The following is a 13,969-nucleotide window of genomic DNA, read 5'->3' on the forward strand; positions in this document are numbered from 1 at the left end:
AATTCTAGGGTTCAAGTTCTAACTCTGACACTCTCTGGCTTTACAGAGGTTATGTCATCTCTCAAACAGTTTATTTCCCATAAAGTCAAATAGTAATTCCTTCCTTGCATGCTTAGGGTGAAAACTCAAGGAAATGACATATCTAGTACACAGCAGGTACTTTTTAAGACAAAAGAGAAAAATATCCACCAGGCTGGCCAGGCCCTGTGGGAAGTTTGCAGAGAGACCAAAGAAAGCAATGTGTGCACTTGGGAGAGAAACCAGGAGAGACTGGAATATGAATGAGCCTCAGGAAGACAGGGGCAACAACTGTGTCCCCAATTCCTAGAAGATAGTCTGCAACATAATAGGAATTTAATAAACATTTACTGAATTCAGGAATAAATGAATATTGGTTCCTGTCCTGATTCAAGAGGAGCCACTGGTAGAGAACATGGGGGGCAAAACCTGAATCCTGTGACCAAAGGTCTAGGGCCAACACGCAGATAGACAATGACAGAAAGGCCATTATCCCTTCAGATCCCATTCCTGGAGGAAAGCACCTGGCTTCTAGCTGTGGGTCACTTTGTTTTTACCATCTGCTAGGATGAGTAGATGGAGCTCCTGAAAGCTCCTGCCTGTCCTAGGCAAGCCCACTCAGGCTAGGACCATTTTAAACATGCTCATATTTAGAAATCTTTTTCTGGAACTTTTGGATCAGTATTGAAGAAAGACAATGATACCCAAAGCCCCAGAATACAACTAAAAGTGTCCTGGAGATGTCCTGGAGTTTGAGGACCAGTATCCTTTGGGAGAGAAAGGAGGAGGAATCCCCAGTGAGGACTGAGCTTGCCCAACTCTAAACAAGATTCTCCTCATTTCTCCATATTGTGTTTGTCTCCATGGGATGCAGCAAGCATTAGAACCACCCACACATGATTTTAGACATAGGGAGAAACCAGGCCTGGAACACACAGTTAAAAATGCGGTCTTGCTAACAATAGCCCAAAGAACTTACACAGCAGCAGAGAGCAGGATTCTCTATGAGGTCTCTTTGCCCTGAGCCCCACCTCTTCCTCTCTGCTCACTCCTTTGAGCCTTTGCGTTCATTATTCCTTTATTCAGAAATGTCCTTCCCCTTTTTTATTTTCTAGAAATTTTCTACTGATCCTTTAAAATCATGTTGTGCCACCTGCCCATGGAGCCTCCTCCATCTTTCCAGGCAAAGTCCACATTTCCCTTCTCTGTGCTCCTGTAGCTGCAGGCTCATGTCTATAAGGACACTCACAAACTCACAAAAGGCAAGTTCTTTTAGGGCATGGATGGTAATCCTTAGTGCTATGTGATAGGGCCCAGCTCAGTAACAAGCACATAGGAGGTACTTTATGGTTAAATGAATCTGTTGGGCAAGAATGCTCCCGCGTGGGAGGCGAACCCAGGGGCGAGCTCGGACCTCCTGACTCTAGCTCAGCATTCTCGCTTGTCACTCTGGTCCAGAGTGGACCAAAAATTAAGCTCTTATTCTTACTTGTTTTTTTCATCAAGGTCCAATTCTTTTCCAAAAATAGTCCTAAGGATCAGAATTATCAAAAAAATAAATAAATAAACACAGTCAGTCATGCTCAGCTATTCAAGAGACTGAGGCAGAAGAATTCCTTGAGCACAGAAGTTTGAGGTTACAGTGAGCTATGATCATGCCACTGCACTCCAGCCTGGGTGATGGAGTGAGACTCTGTCTCTAAATAATAATAGATAGAAAGATTGATAGATGATAGATAGATAGATAGATAGATAGATAGATAGATAGATAGATAGATAGACAGATAGATTTTAAATAACAACATGACCGTGACCATTTTTGAGGACCACTAACTCAGGATGGCATCGGTTTTGGCCCTCAACCCCAACAACATTCAAACAAGGTGGGACCTTACGGGTCATCTCATCCCCCTCCTCTACTGCCTCCAAGACCCCTGGGTAAGCAGGGGCAGGGAGGGGCATCCACTTAGCCAAGTCCCTCCGGGGACGGTGTGCTCATCACCTGCTTCCTAAGCATCCCCTTGACTTTGGTAGTAAGAGTTGTTGCTGTGTTTTCAGCCTTTGTCACACGCCACCTGTGCCACACAGACCTACCTTACCTCTTTGTTTGGCAAAACAACTTTTGAAAGTCAGGTGTGATCATTCCCACTTTTCTAGATGTGGAAACTGAAGTCAAGTGTTTATCATTTTATCTGGTCCCAGAGCTCAGACAACCAGGCTACAAAATAAAGTCCCGGTAGTTCCAAAGCCTTTGTGTTTCATCCGCATGGCTCACGATGATGTAAGAAATAGATATATTTAGTCCTTGCTCCTGTTGCCTGGCACACAGCTCCTAAGTCCCTTGGCTCTCCAAAGTGATAGGTGTCTTTTTATATGCTAATGAGATGACAGTGGCTTGGGGCTCCTGGATAGTCTCAGGATTCAGGACTGGTTGTCAGGGGAACTAACCAAGTCATTACAGGGTTAGAACTTTCAGCTCCAACCCCTCCCGTTCACCCCCCTGGGAGGAGAGAGAAGGAGCTAAAGATCGAGTTGATCACCAATAACCAATGATTTCATCAATCATCATGGCTCACACAGATGGTACAAACACAGGCAGAAGAGGCCAGGGCAAACTGGCTTCCCCACTGACAGCCTCCACCAAGCTCAGCAGTTGCCTGGACTGGGCAGTAACACTCATTCTGGATTCTTTGTGGCTGAGGCTGCTAGCCTACCTCCCTCACCAGGCCTGGGTGGCCTCAGACCCTCTGTTGGACAGCTCTGGGGGTGGTCAGCCTGCCCCCACCCCTGCCTTATGCTCAGGCCCGGGCTTGGTGACACATGTCCATTACTGCCCGCCTCTGCCTGAGCTTCCATTAGTGTCTGAAATATTGTCATGACCAAGCATGAGTGGTGACAGGCTACAATTAATTAATCAGTTTTACTCTATCAGCAAGTGCAGACCAGGAATGTTAAATAAACAAATTAAAGGCTGTGTTTCACTAAAGCTCAGCCCAATGAAATAATAATGAGGCAAAGTTAACTGCTCTGAACAGAAGAAGAAGAAAGAGTATTATAAGGAAATATACCAGGGTAGTAATACCCTTTAAAAATGGAGAGGGTATACTGCTGCAAAGGCAGCTATGACTGCCCCACGCTCTGCTCAGGGAAGGTGATAGGAATGCAGCAGGTGCAGCAGAAAGAGCAGGGCTCTGCGATCAGACAAAACTGGACTTGAAGCCCAGCTTTGCTGCTTATCAGCAAAAATCCATCCCAGCTTTGCCACTTATCAGTAACTCCCTTAACTGCTTTGAGCCTCAGTTACCTAACTTATTCAAAGGAAGAGGAGGAGAATACCATTAGCAATTGTTTGGACTTTTTCTTTTTCTTTTTCTTTTTTTTTTCCGCCAGAGCCCAAGGGCACTTTTTCAGACACACTAGTAGGACTGGGCCATGGTCTTTCTCAGGTTGCAAGAGGGTGGTTCTGGGGCCAGACATAGTGGCTCATGCCTATAATCCCAGCACTGTGGGAGTCTGAGGCAGGAGAATGGCTTGAGCCCAAGAGTTCAAGACCAGCCTGGTCAACCTAGGGAGACCCCATGTCTACAAAAATAAAAAATTTAGCCAGGCATGTTGGCCTGCACCTGTAGTCCCAGCTGCTAAGGAGGCTGAGGTGGGAGGGTCACTTGGGCCAGGAGGTTAAGGCTCCTGAGTGAGTTGTGATTGCACCACTGCCCTCCAGCCTGGAGACAGAGTGAGACATTGTCAAAAGAGAAAATAAAGAAAACAAAGGAAAAGAAAAGAAAGAAAGAGAGAAAAAGAGGTAGGGAGGGGAGGAGAAAGGGAGGAAGGAAGAAAGGAAGGGAAGGAAAATGTAAACAAGCCGAGAGCTCTGTTATCTTTGAGAACAGGGGTCCATCATTATTGTAGAATCTGTGGTTACTCACCCAGGAATTGCTGTCTGGGCAGTTTTCCAGCGTCCTTGTTGGATGATAACATGCTTTCCCAAGGCTTTATCTATATAGATCCGCATCTGTGGGGCCATGATAGAAGGTTAGCTATTTTTCTTCTAAGGCCTTCTGTTTAGAACCTGACTGTGGCCCCCAAGGAAGGCCCCCTCACTTTTACCTGGGGCAGCAGCATCTTAATTCTCCCCTAATAATACCATAATGCTGGCATCCTGTGGGATGTTTTTTTAAGTCCCTCTCCATTAAAGCCTCCAGTCCCCGTTCTGCCATAAACAGGCAGACAGGGATTCTGAACACCAAGGAAAAAAGGTCCCAGAGAATGTTCTGCAACTTTCATGGGCAAGAGCTACACCATGGGCTGGTGACAGAGGCAGTCCCACACTTCCCTCCAACTGCCACAGTGTGACTTTGAGAGGTCAAAGGGAGGATTCCAGTCCTGCTCAAACCAAGGAAACGGTCATTATCTTAGGGCATTGCTTCCAATTAAGGCCCTTCTAATGGTGATGAGTTTTCCCTGCCAGATACAGGCAGAGAATTTAGGTGACAAATGGTTTGTATTATTCTGCTGACATCCTTTTTATCTTCCCAGTAATTCCAGAGGATGAGAGCTCTCTATAAGGTCACTGGATAGCTGTGGGATGGTATTTGTGTGACCCACCAGGGTCTCCTGGAATTCTACCCCTCACACACATCTTTACAGCTGGGACCTGTATGCTGAACTTGGTTATGCCCAAAGATAACTGGTAGTAAAACTACTAAACTACTAATAATACTAATGACAAGCCAGGCACGGTGGGTCACACCTGCAATCCCAATACTTTGGGAGGCCAAGCCAGGCAGATCACTTCAGGTCAGGAGTTCGAGATCAGCTTGGCCAACATGGTGAAACCCCATCTCTACAAAAAATACAAAAACTAGCCAAGTATGGTGGTGGGTACCTGTAATCCCCGCTACTCGGAGGCTAAGAAAGGAGAATTGCTTGAAACTGGGAGGCGGAGGTTGCAGTGAGCCAAGATGGCACCACCTCACTCCAGCCTGTGTGACAGAGCGAGACTCTGTCTCAAAAACAAAACAAAACAAAAAACTTAATGACAGTGGTGGCACAGTTTATTCATGGCTTACCTTGTGCCTGTCCCTGTGCTAAGTGCTTTACATGCATTAATTCAGGGGTTAGCAAATGAAGGCCACCAGCTCTATAAAGTGTTACGGGTACAGCCACACCCATTCGTGTGTGTATTGCCTATAGCTGCTTTCATACTACAATGGCAGAGTTGAATAATTAAGACTGAGCACATATAGACCACAAAGCCTAAAATATTTCCCCTCCAGCCTTTTTGAGAAAAGTTTTGCCAACCTATGAATTAAAATTATCTTATTCTTACCCAAGCACTGTGACCTGGGGATCATTGTGATCATTTTATATAAAAATAAACCGGGGGCTGGGCCCAGTGGCCCATGCCTGTAATCCCAGTACTTTGGGAGGCTGAGGTGGGCAGATCATCTGAGGTCAGGAGTTGGAGACCAGTCTGGCCAATATGGTGAAACCCTGTCTCTACTAAAAAGACAAAATTAGCCATGCATGGTGACGCACGTCTGTTATCCCAGCTATTCGGGAGGCTGAGGCAGGAGAATTGCTTGAACCCAGGAGGCGGAGGTTGCAGTGAGCTGAGATCATGCCACTGCACACTCCAGCCTGGGCAACAGAGCAAGACTCCATCTCCAAAACAAACAAACAAACAAACTGGGATTCAGAAAGATTAAATACTTGTCCCAAGGAGACATAGTTTATAAGTGGCAGAGCTGGGGACCAAAACCCTGGGCTTCAGAGTTCAAGTCTAGGAATCCTAGGGTCTATCCACAACTTATTTTGAAAGTGAATCAGAAATGACCAACATATTGTCATAAACTTGCTAAGGCCTCAGAAGCACTGGCCCACGGGAATGCTAAGAGATTGGGGGCCACTGATCAATTGAGATAACTTAACCAAAGCCCCAGAGCCCTGGGAAGGACAAGAATGTCACAGGTATTACTCTGAATCTGGAAAGGAGTCATGCCTCCTTCTTTCCTCATCTCTGTGAATGCTGAGGAGTTCACATCTGCTGGATTGATAATATGACTCAGCCTCAAACAGAACAATTTGCTACCTCACATCATGAACGTTGCAGGCCTTATGCCAGTGCACAGTGCACAGCAGATACTTCAACTTATTTGCAAAGGTCACCCTCACTTTTTTTTAAGTCTCTTTTCCACATTGAATGGAGAACAAATGAGGAAAAAAACCTGTCATGGTCCTAGAACTTCATAATTTCAAAAGTGCATTAGGAGCTGAGAAGTCAACCTTTCTCTGGGATCCTCATCCTCCCAGGACCATCCTCCTGCCTGGTTCTCTTGGACCCCAGGCTAAGCATCCCTGACTGCTTGAAGGGTTCCTCATAGGATAAGGTGGCCACACTCTGGGTCCTCCCTCCTTGGGTCCAGGGATTTCCCATTCTGGCTGCCTTCAAATCTTGACGAGGCCAAGCACAGTGGCTCATGCCTGTAATCCCATCACATTGGGAGGCTGAGGCAGGAGGATTGCTTGAGTCCAGGAATTCCGGATCAGCCTGAGCAACATAGTGACACCCTCATCTCTACAAACAATTTATTTTTTAATTAGCCAGATGTGGTGGTGTGTGCCTGTAGTCTCAGCTACTCAGGAGGCTGAGGTTGGAGAATTATTTGAGCCTGAGAGTTTGAGGCTGCAGTAAGCCTGGTTGCACCGCTGCACTCAGCCCGGGCAACAGAGTAAGAGCCTGTCTCAAAAAAACAAAAACAAAAAACCCAACTTGCTGAGTTGTCTGCAAACACAGATGCCCCAGCCTACCCCAAAAAGTATGATGCACCAGGTCTGATGTGGCACTTGAGATCTGTTAAAGTCCCACAAGGACCAATGGGCCTGGGGACTGGTGCTCTGTCTGGTCCCATATGTCTCAGCTAAGTTCTTGATATGCTTTGCAAACCCTGGTTTACCTGGAGGGTCTGCTCCGTGTTGTCAGTGTCTTCCTTACGATAGTCAAAGGCATGTCATATCCCCAGGGCCATGAAGGCTTGTGATTAGAAATTTCCTCCAGCCAAAAATCACAACTGAGCAGGTTGGTTGCACAGGTATTCATTAACATCACGAAAGCCTGACATTAAAAGGATAACCTCACAGTCCAAGAGGTTTGCTGGAATATCTCTCAGTCTGTTCAAATTGTCATTATTTAACTCCTATATCAACAACAATTGCAATAAAACTGATAATCATATTTAAATAGGAGATGAAGTTGGATTTTCCTTATTGCAAAGAAATGGGATTTGGAAACCCGGTGATAGAATGTACAGCAAATTTCTATCAAAAAAAAAAAGAGAGAGAGAGAGAGAGAAACATAAAATAAAGCTTGAATGATTATACAAGTTTGAACCAGGTAAAAATTCAGGTCCTGAGATCTTCTAAATATCACTATCTTGGGCAAATCCTGTTATGCCCCTAATCTCAGTATTTTCTTTAATCAAGTGAGGATAATGATACTCCCTCTTCCCCGCTCCATAGTGATGGGAGAACAAAACTCCCAACTTAAGTAGGTTGCTTGGAACATGGATAGTCCTCAATAAACACTTTCTTGGAACAAGATTATTTTTTCTGTTGAGAAGTTTGCAGCCCGGTAGGAGGGAAAATTCACATGCAGAAATTATGATGAAAGGGAGTAAAACAGGGGGGTAGATAGGAAGGTCAACAGAAGAAAACAGGGATAAGAGGAAGAGTTCAGGAAGAAGGACGTATGCAATCTTAGTCTTGGAGGGTGAATATAGTAGGATTGCAACATTTAAGAGAGTCAAGACATGCCTAGTTGAAGAATGTGGCAAAGTTGCACAGACTGGTCAACTGCACAAGCCCTGAACAGCAGTAAATGAGGAGACTCTGTTGATAGAGCAAGCAACTCAGGGTGCATTTCTTTTCCAACCAGGATAAACAGCAGCATCCTACCCGAAGCAGGAAAGGGCTTTATCTCCAAGGCCAGCTGGGAATTGAAGAACTAAGTTATTTATGCCTTCTCTGCAACCAGCCATGGGGAGGGGCACTCCAAAGCCCAAAGTCCTGTGGGCTTCTCCTATGAGGCAAAGAGGGCCAGGATGAGAAGCCTCGGAGAGCCAGGGAACAATGAGCACAGCCTAGGCAAATGGGAGTTTCACCAACACCTGGCCAGAAAACACCCAGCAAGTAGAGAAAACCCAAGCCAGCCGATCAGTCTGACGCATAAGGCCTTCTATTTTTATGCAATACAGGCTATTTTTATCTACTTCTAGAAAGGGAAACTCTAGGGGTGTGGAGAATGGGTTTTTATAGAGTTTGGGGTTGTGGAACATTTTCTAAGATGAGTTGCCTCAGCCTTTGCATGAAAATGCTGTCTGTTCCTTTGCAAGAAATGGCACCTGTTGCCCAGCAAGGAGGCTGTAACCAGCAATACCCTTGGCCCAGTATTCGAAAACTGTGGCCAGAAGATCTTGAGAACACCAATGTTCTGCCACAGGGTCCAGTTACAAGTCTCTGAGGTCAAAATGCTTTGAAAAGGCTGAGCAAAACTTTCAGGATGTTGTTTCTTTTTGTTTTGTTGAGACAGAGTCTTGCTCTGTTGCCCAGGCTGGAGTGCAGAGGCACGATCTTAGCTTACTGCAAACTCCACCTCCTGGGTTCAGGTGATTCTCCTGCCTCAGCCTCCCAATAGCTGGGATTAAAGGCTCACACCACCATGCCCAGCTAATTTTTGTATTTTTAGTAGAGATGAGGGTTTCACCATGTTGGCCAGGCTGGTCTTGAACTCCTGACCTCAGGTGATCTGCCCACCTTGGCCTCCCAAAGTGCTGGGATTACAGGTGTGAGCCACTGTGCCCCACCCGAGTAAAACTTTGTTTGTGGCTATGGGACTTGAGAGAGGTTGAGATGCTGACATGCATTAAGAATCCACAGAGGAGAAAATAGTATGAAGTGCTACCCCGGCTCATTCATGTCACCATACCTAATAGTTGCCTTCCCAACACACACACACACACACAGACACACACACACACACACAGAGCCTTTTTCCCTAGTAGGCCTTCTGAATAGCTGCTACTGGCAATCCATGGAGCAATTTAGGATGGGATAGTGATTGCATTATACGAGCCATCCTGAGTAGGTATGCACAACCATGCTCAGGTGACAGAATGAGCTTCCAGTCTGTCTCCTCTGATCAGTCTGTTCTTGGCTGACTGGATGCTTCTGGGGAACCAATATTCACCACAGCCTCCCACATGCCTAGCACTGTGCTTCCTTATTTAATTTAGTGCTCATGACATTCATTCCCATGTCAGCTGCAGGAGGTAATCACTGTCAGTGACATTTTATTAAGAGGAAGCTAAGGTAGCACAGGGAAACTGAGACTCCTGCTCAAAGGGCCTGCAGCTGTGAAAGGAAGAACTGGGATCTGAATCACATCTTCCCACCTTAGGGTGGGCATTTCAGCCCCATGACAGGGAGAGACCTAGGTATAACGGCTCATGGTTTCCATGCAATTAAGGAGAACAGAAAACATCGGTGCAAAAGGTGGGGCTTTGTAACAGAAAAGCCAGAACTTAACCCACAGGGCCACTGTCTGTCTGCTCACCTGTTGACAGGATGCAAACAGATCGGGCAGACTTGGGACAGGGTGAGTCTGCAGAGCCAGAGGGCTCTACATCCTATAGCTGTGTCCTTGGTGCATGTAACTGACCCACTGGATCTGAGGCCTGCAGGTGATCTACGGTAGGTTCCTGGCTTAATTTGAGTGATCAGATATTTATTGTTTCCACAAATTTAAAACAAAATTCAACCATTCACAGACTCATCAACAGAACACCAGGAAGTATTTGGTTTGTTTTTCCTTGATGTCATTATTTTATCTCCTGCTCCCTCCTTTGTTTCTGACTTTTGGACCAAACTCTGGAAACTTCTATTCTGGAAATGACTGAGACAGAGGCAGTGGGGATGGGATACTGAGCTGTTCAGCAACTGTCACCATCTCTGATTCCTCCCTCCCTGTGTCTCCACCACCTTGTACCTCTTGACCTGAGCCAAGCATTAAGTCCTGATGCGTCTACCAGTTGCTTCTTGGTGTGGGTCAAGTCCCTGATCTCTTGAACCCTCAAAATCCTCACCTGGCACTGGAGGCAGCATAAAGACTTCCCAAAGATGTCCACATCCTAAACCTCAAAAATTGAATATGTCACTTTCCATGTCAGAAGGGACTCTGGAAATGTGATTAAGTATCTAGAGATCAGGAGATTATGCTGCATTATCTGGGTGGGCTCCATGTGATCACAAAGGAGGGGAGAAGAAACACAGATAGATGGCCACACATGAGTTCTCAGCCCTAAATTGCTGGCTTTGAGGGTGGAGGAAGGGGCCATGAGCCAAGGAATGTGGGTGGCTTCTAGAAGCTGGAAGATGCAAGGAAACCGATTATTCCATAGAAGCTCTGGAAGCAACCAGCCCTAGTGACACCTTGATGTTAGCCCAATGAAACCCACATCAGACTTCTCTCCTATAGAACCGTATCATAAACCTGTGTTGTTTTAAGCCACTGGTTTTGTGGTATGTTGTTTCAGCAGTGGTAGAAAACTAACACACTTGGATATGGAGTGAGTAGAGTTTATCACCTCTCAGGTTCCCTCCAGTTAGAAAAAGTCCAGTGATCTTCTCCAATTACTGGAATGACATCTATGCCACAAGATCTGTGCTTCCAGGACTCTCTGCCAGTAGTAACATCTTCCATCAGGAAATTATGACAGAGCCCTGACAAAGGCCACAGTCACTAGAAGGTGGCCCATCTGCTGGCCTGGGTCTAGGGTCACAGTAAACTGGATGAGCATTAATCAAAACAATATTTTTAAAGCAAATATTTGCTGAGCACCTACCTAGGGTCCAGTGTTTTCTTAGGCAATTTTACAAGCATTATTTCATTACTGCATTCACATCCTAAACAGACATCTAATTATTTTTATTCTCATGTTACATCTGAAGAATAAAAGAAAGACAGTTTAAACACTTTGCCCAGAGTTGCACAGACAGCAAATGGCACGGCTTGAACTTGAACCAAGAAGGCACCATCTATGAACCAAGGAAACAGGCTCTCAACAGACACCAAGCCTGACAGTGCCTTGATCTTGGACTTCCCAGATTCCAGAACCCTGAGAAATAAATTTCTGTCATCATAAGCCACCCTGTTTATAGTATTTTGTTACAACAGCTGGAATGGACTAAGACAATGGCTACCTCCAAGCCAAGTTTAGAACAGATCCTTCCCTCACAGCCCTCAGAAGGGACGAAGCCTGTGGACAAGTTGATTTGGACTTCCAGCTTCCAGTTCCGTGGGACCATAACTTTCCATTGTTTAAGCCACTGAGTCTATGGGGCTCCCTTCTGGCAGCTCCAGCAAGCTAATACAAAGGACACAGTGGCAAGGGAAAGGTGGAGAGACTTGGTAGAAGGACAACAGCTTCAAAACGAGGAGCTCCTCCGACGTGGTCAGAGGGGACATTGGAAGATCCTCAGAACTGGATGGAGACAGAGGCAGAGGAGGAACAGATAAACAGATGAAATCCCTCTTTGCCAAATAAAGGAGCCTCTGCCCCATGAGTGGTGGTTCAGAGAAGGCCTAGCAAAAGCTCCCCATCATGCCCTGGGGTGAGTTCAGCCCCCAGGGAACACATAGGCTGGCGGGAACCACCAGGTCACTTCACTGACTCACACCCACGGTTATTCACAAATTCATGATGCGTCTCTGTTACTCCTTGTCTGTCTCCCCTCAGTTACCCTGTTTTTAAATGTGACCGGAAGAGCTGCAGTCATAGACCACTTAAGAATGACTCCCCCAGTCCTCTCATTTACCATAACTTTAAAAAAAATCAATTAGGGGGCTGGGCATGGTGGCTCACACCTTTAATCCCAGCACTTTGGGAGGCTGAGGTGCGCAGATCACCTGAGATCAGGAATTCAAGACCAGCCTGGGCAACGTGGCAAAACACTATCTCTACTAAAAATATAAAAATTAGCAGGGTGTGGTGGCAGGCGACCGTAATCCCAGCTATTCTGGAGGATAAGGCAGGAGAATCTCTTGAACCCAGGAGGCAGAGGTTACAGTGAGCCGAGATTGTACCACTGCACTCTAGCCAAGTGACAGAGTGACACTGTCTCAAAAAAAATAAAATAGATTTAGGGAGTGCAAGTGCAGATTTCTCACATGCATATACTGCACGGTGGTGGAGTCTGGGCTTTTAGTGTAGCCACTGCCCACGTAGTGAACACCGTACCCAATAGATAATCTTTCAACCCTTATCCCCTTTGCCCCCTCCCACCTTCTGCTGTGTCTAGTGTCTGTTATTCAACTCTGTATGTCTACACGTACCCTTTGTTTAGCTTCCCTTATAAGTGAAAACATGCAGTATTTGACCTCCTATTTCTGAATTATTTCACTTAGGATAATGGCCTACCAAGACTTTTTTATGGCAAAGTTGATTTGGGTGTTGTTACAGGTTGGGCCTCTGGGAATCAGAATCAGAGACAGAGATTAATAAGCTCATGAGGGTGTTATCTTGGGATCAACACCCATAGAAGGGAAAGGAAGGAGGCAGGAGAAGGCAGAGGGAGAAGCTGAGGTGCAGTGTGGCCTCCATGGAAGCCTCAGCCAACTCCATGGGGAATTCGTGAAACAGAATGATGCATCAGAGCTGTCTGAGTTGGAGTGACAGGGACAGACCTTTAGACCCCCACAGTGATCAGCCACAATGTGGCTACCCTAGAAAGAGTGAGACTGGATGGGGGAGCTCTCTTCAGCCAAGGAAATCCCTGCAGCAGGGAGAGGTCTGGGTGGTGAATCAGGGCCCACAACGGATGTGCAAAATTTAGGTTGTGCAGGTTTTTCAAGAACCTGCCCCTCAGTTATGTCAAGGAGTGTCTAGGCTCACCAGGAAGCTGCCAATCCCAATCTGCTGCTTATACCTGCTCCCCTAGTGCTGTACCAGGTGCCTTTGATGGAGTCCTCCATCGTCCATTCTCTCCTGACCCTGTGCTCACAGTAGAAGCCTGATTAGTTTAGCCAAAGGAGCTAGAGTTCTATTCTACATCAGATGCATGGGTGCTTTCAGAACCTCTACTTATCTGTTTGATTTCCCAAAGTATTAGAATCCCAGGAGTTGATGGGGGAGATAGACGGATGAGGTAATCTGAATGCAATCTGAGCTTTCTTCCCCCAGAGTCAGGTTTCCACAGTGAGAAGCATCTGCAGCCACACCTCTGTGCTGAATCCATTTCACAGCCATGCTTCTGAGCAGAGCAAAGATTTGTGTGAGGTAGCAGCTGCAGGCACCTCTGTGGCCCCATCACATGACTCGCAGTAATAGGGCACGCCTGAGCACATAGCACCTCCTCCTCTTGTCTCCAGAATAAACCTCCAGCCCAGAAGGGATGGGAGTCCTCTGCTTGGGGGTCTCTCAATAGCAGCAGTCCTGCTGAAGGGGGAATAGCTAGGCAAAAAACATAACTCCCTTAATCAGTATTTAGTGGCATAGAAATCCACTCTGTGGATTTTCAGGGTACAGGAATCATGGTTTCAAGGTCAAACAATGCCATTCATGCATGTGGGAAGTAACTGTGCATCTCTGGGCTTGGGTTCCCACAGTAAAGGTGCCCCATGCTTCTGCAGCGCTGTCCCCCCGGCCCAGATGGCTGCTCTCCCTTTCTTCTCATTTTCTATTTCTCATTCTTAGCTTCTCCTCACTGGGTGCTTTTTCTAAACATTCAATACAATCAGATGATCCTTCTTCTGTGCCCCTTAGAATCACATACATCTTGCTCATCGAAATTGTCTCTGCCTGCATTCCCTGCCATCCTAAGGGCAAACAACACATTCTCTCCATCTCAATGTCCCCAGCACACTACTCAGGGTATGCAGCAGAGCAAACACTCAGGA

At 46.3% G+C, this 13,969-nt stretch overlaps 1 long non-coding RNA gene across 1 annotated transcript in view; it reads right to left on the minus strand.

The window, feature by feature from the left end:
- Positions 1–13,969, minus strand: part of LOC135277204 (uncharacterized) — a 322,445-nt gene that overhangs the window by 62,254 nt on the left and 246,222 nt on the right. The window contains exon 2 of the long non-coding RNA XR_010344781.1: positions 3,945–4,030. This is a non-coding gene — a long non-coding RNA (uncharacterized LOC135277204). The remainder of the gene's footprint in view (positions 1–3,944; positions 4,031–13,969) is intronic.

The sequence above is a fragment of the Aotus nancymaae genome, unplaced genomic scaffold (assembly GCF_030222135.1).
Source record: "Aotus nancymaae isolate 86718 unplaced genomic scaffold, 86718_ANA_hifiasm-v0.15.2.pri h1tg000030l, whole genome shotgun sequence".
Classification (NCBI taxonomy): domain Eukaryota; kingdom Metazoa; phylum Chordata; class Mammalia; order Primates; family Aotidae; genus Aotus; species Aotus nancymaae.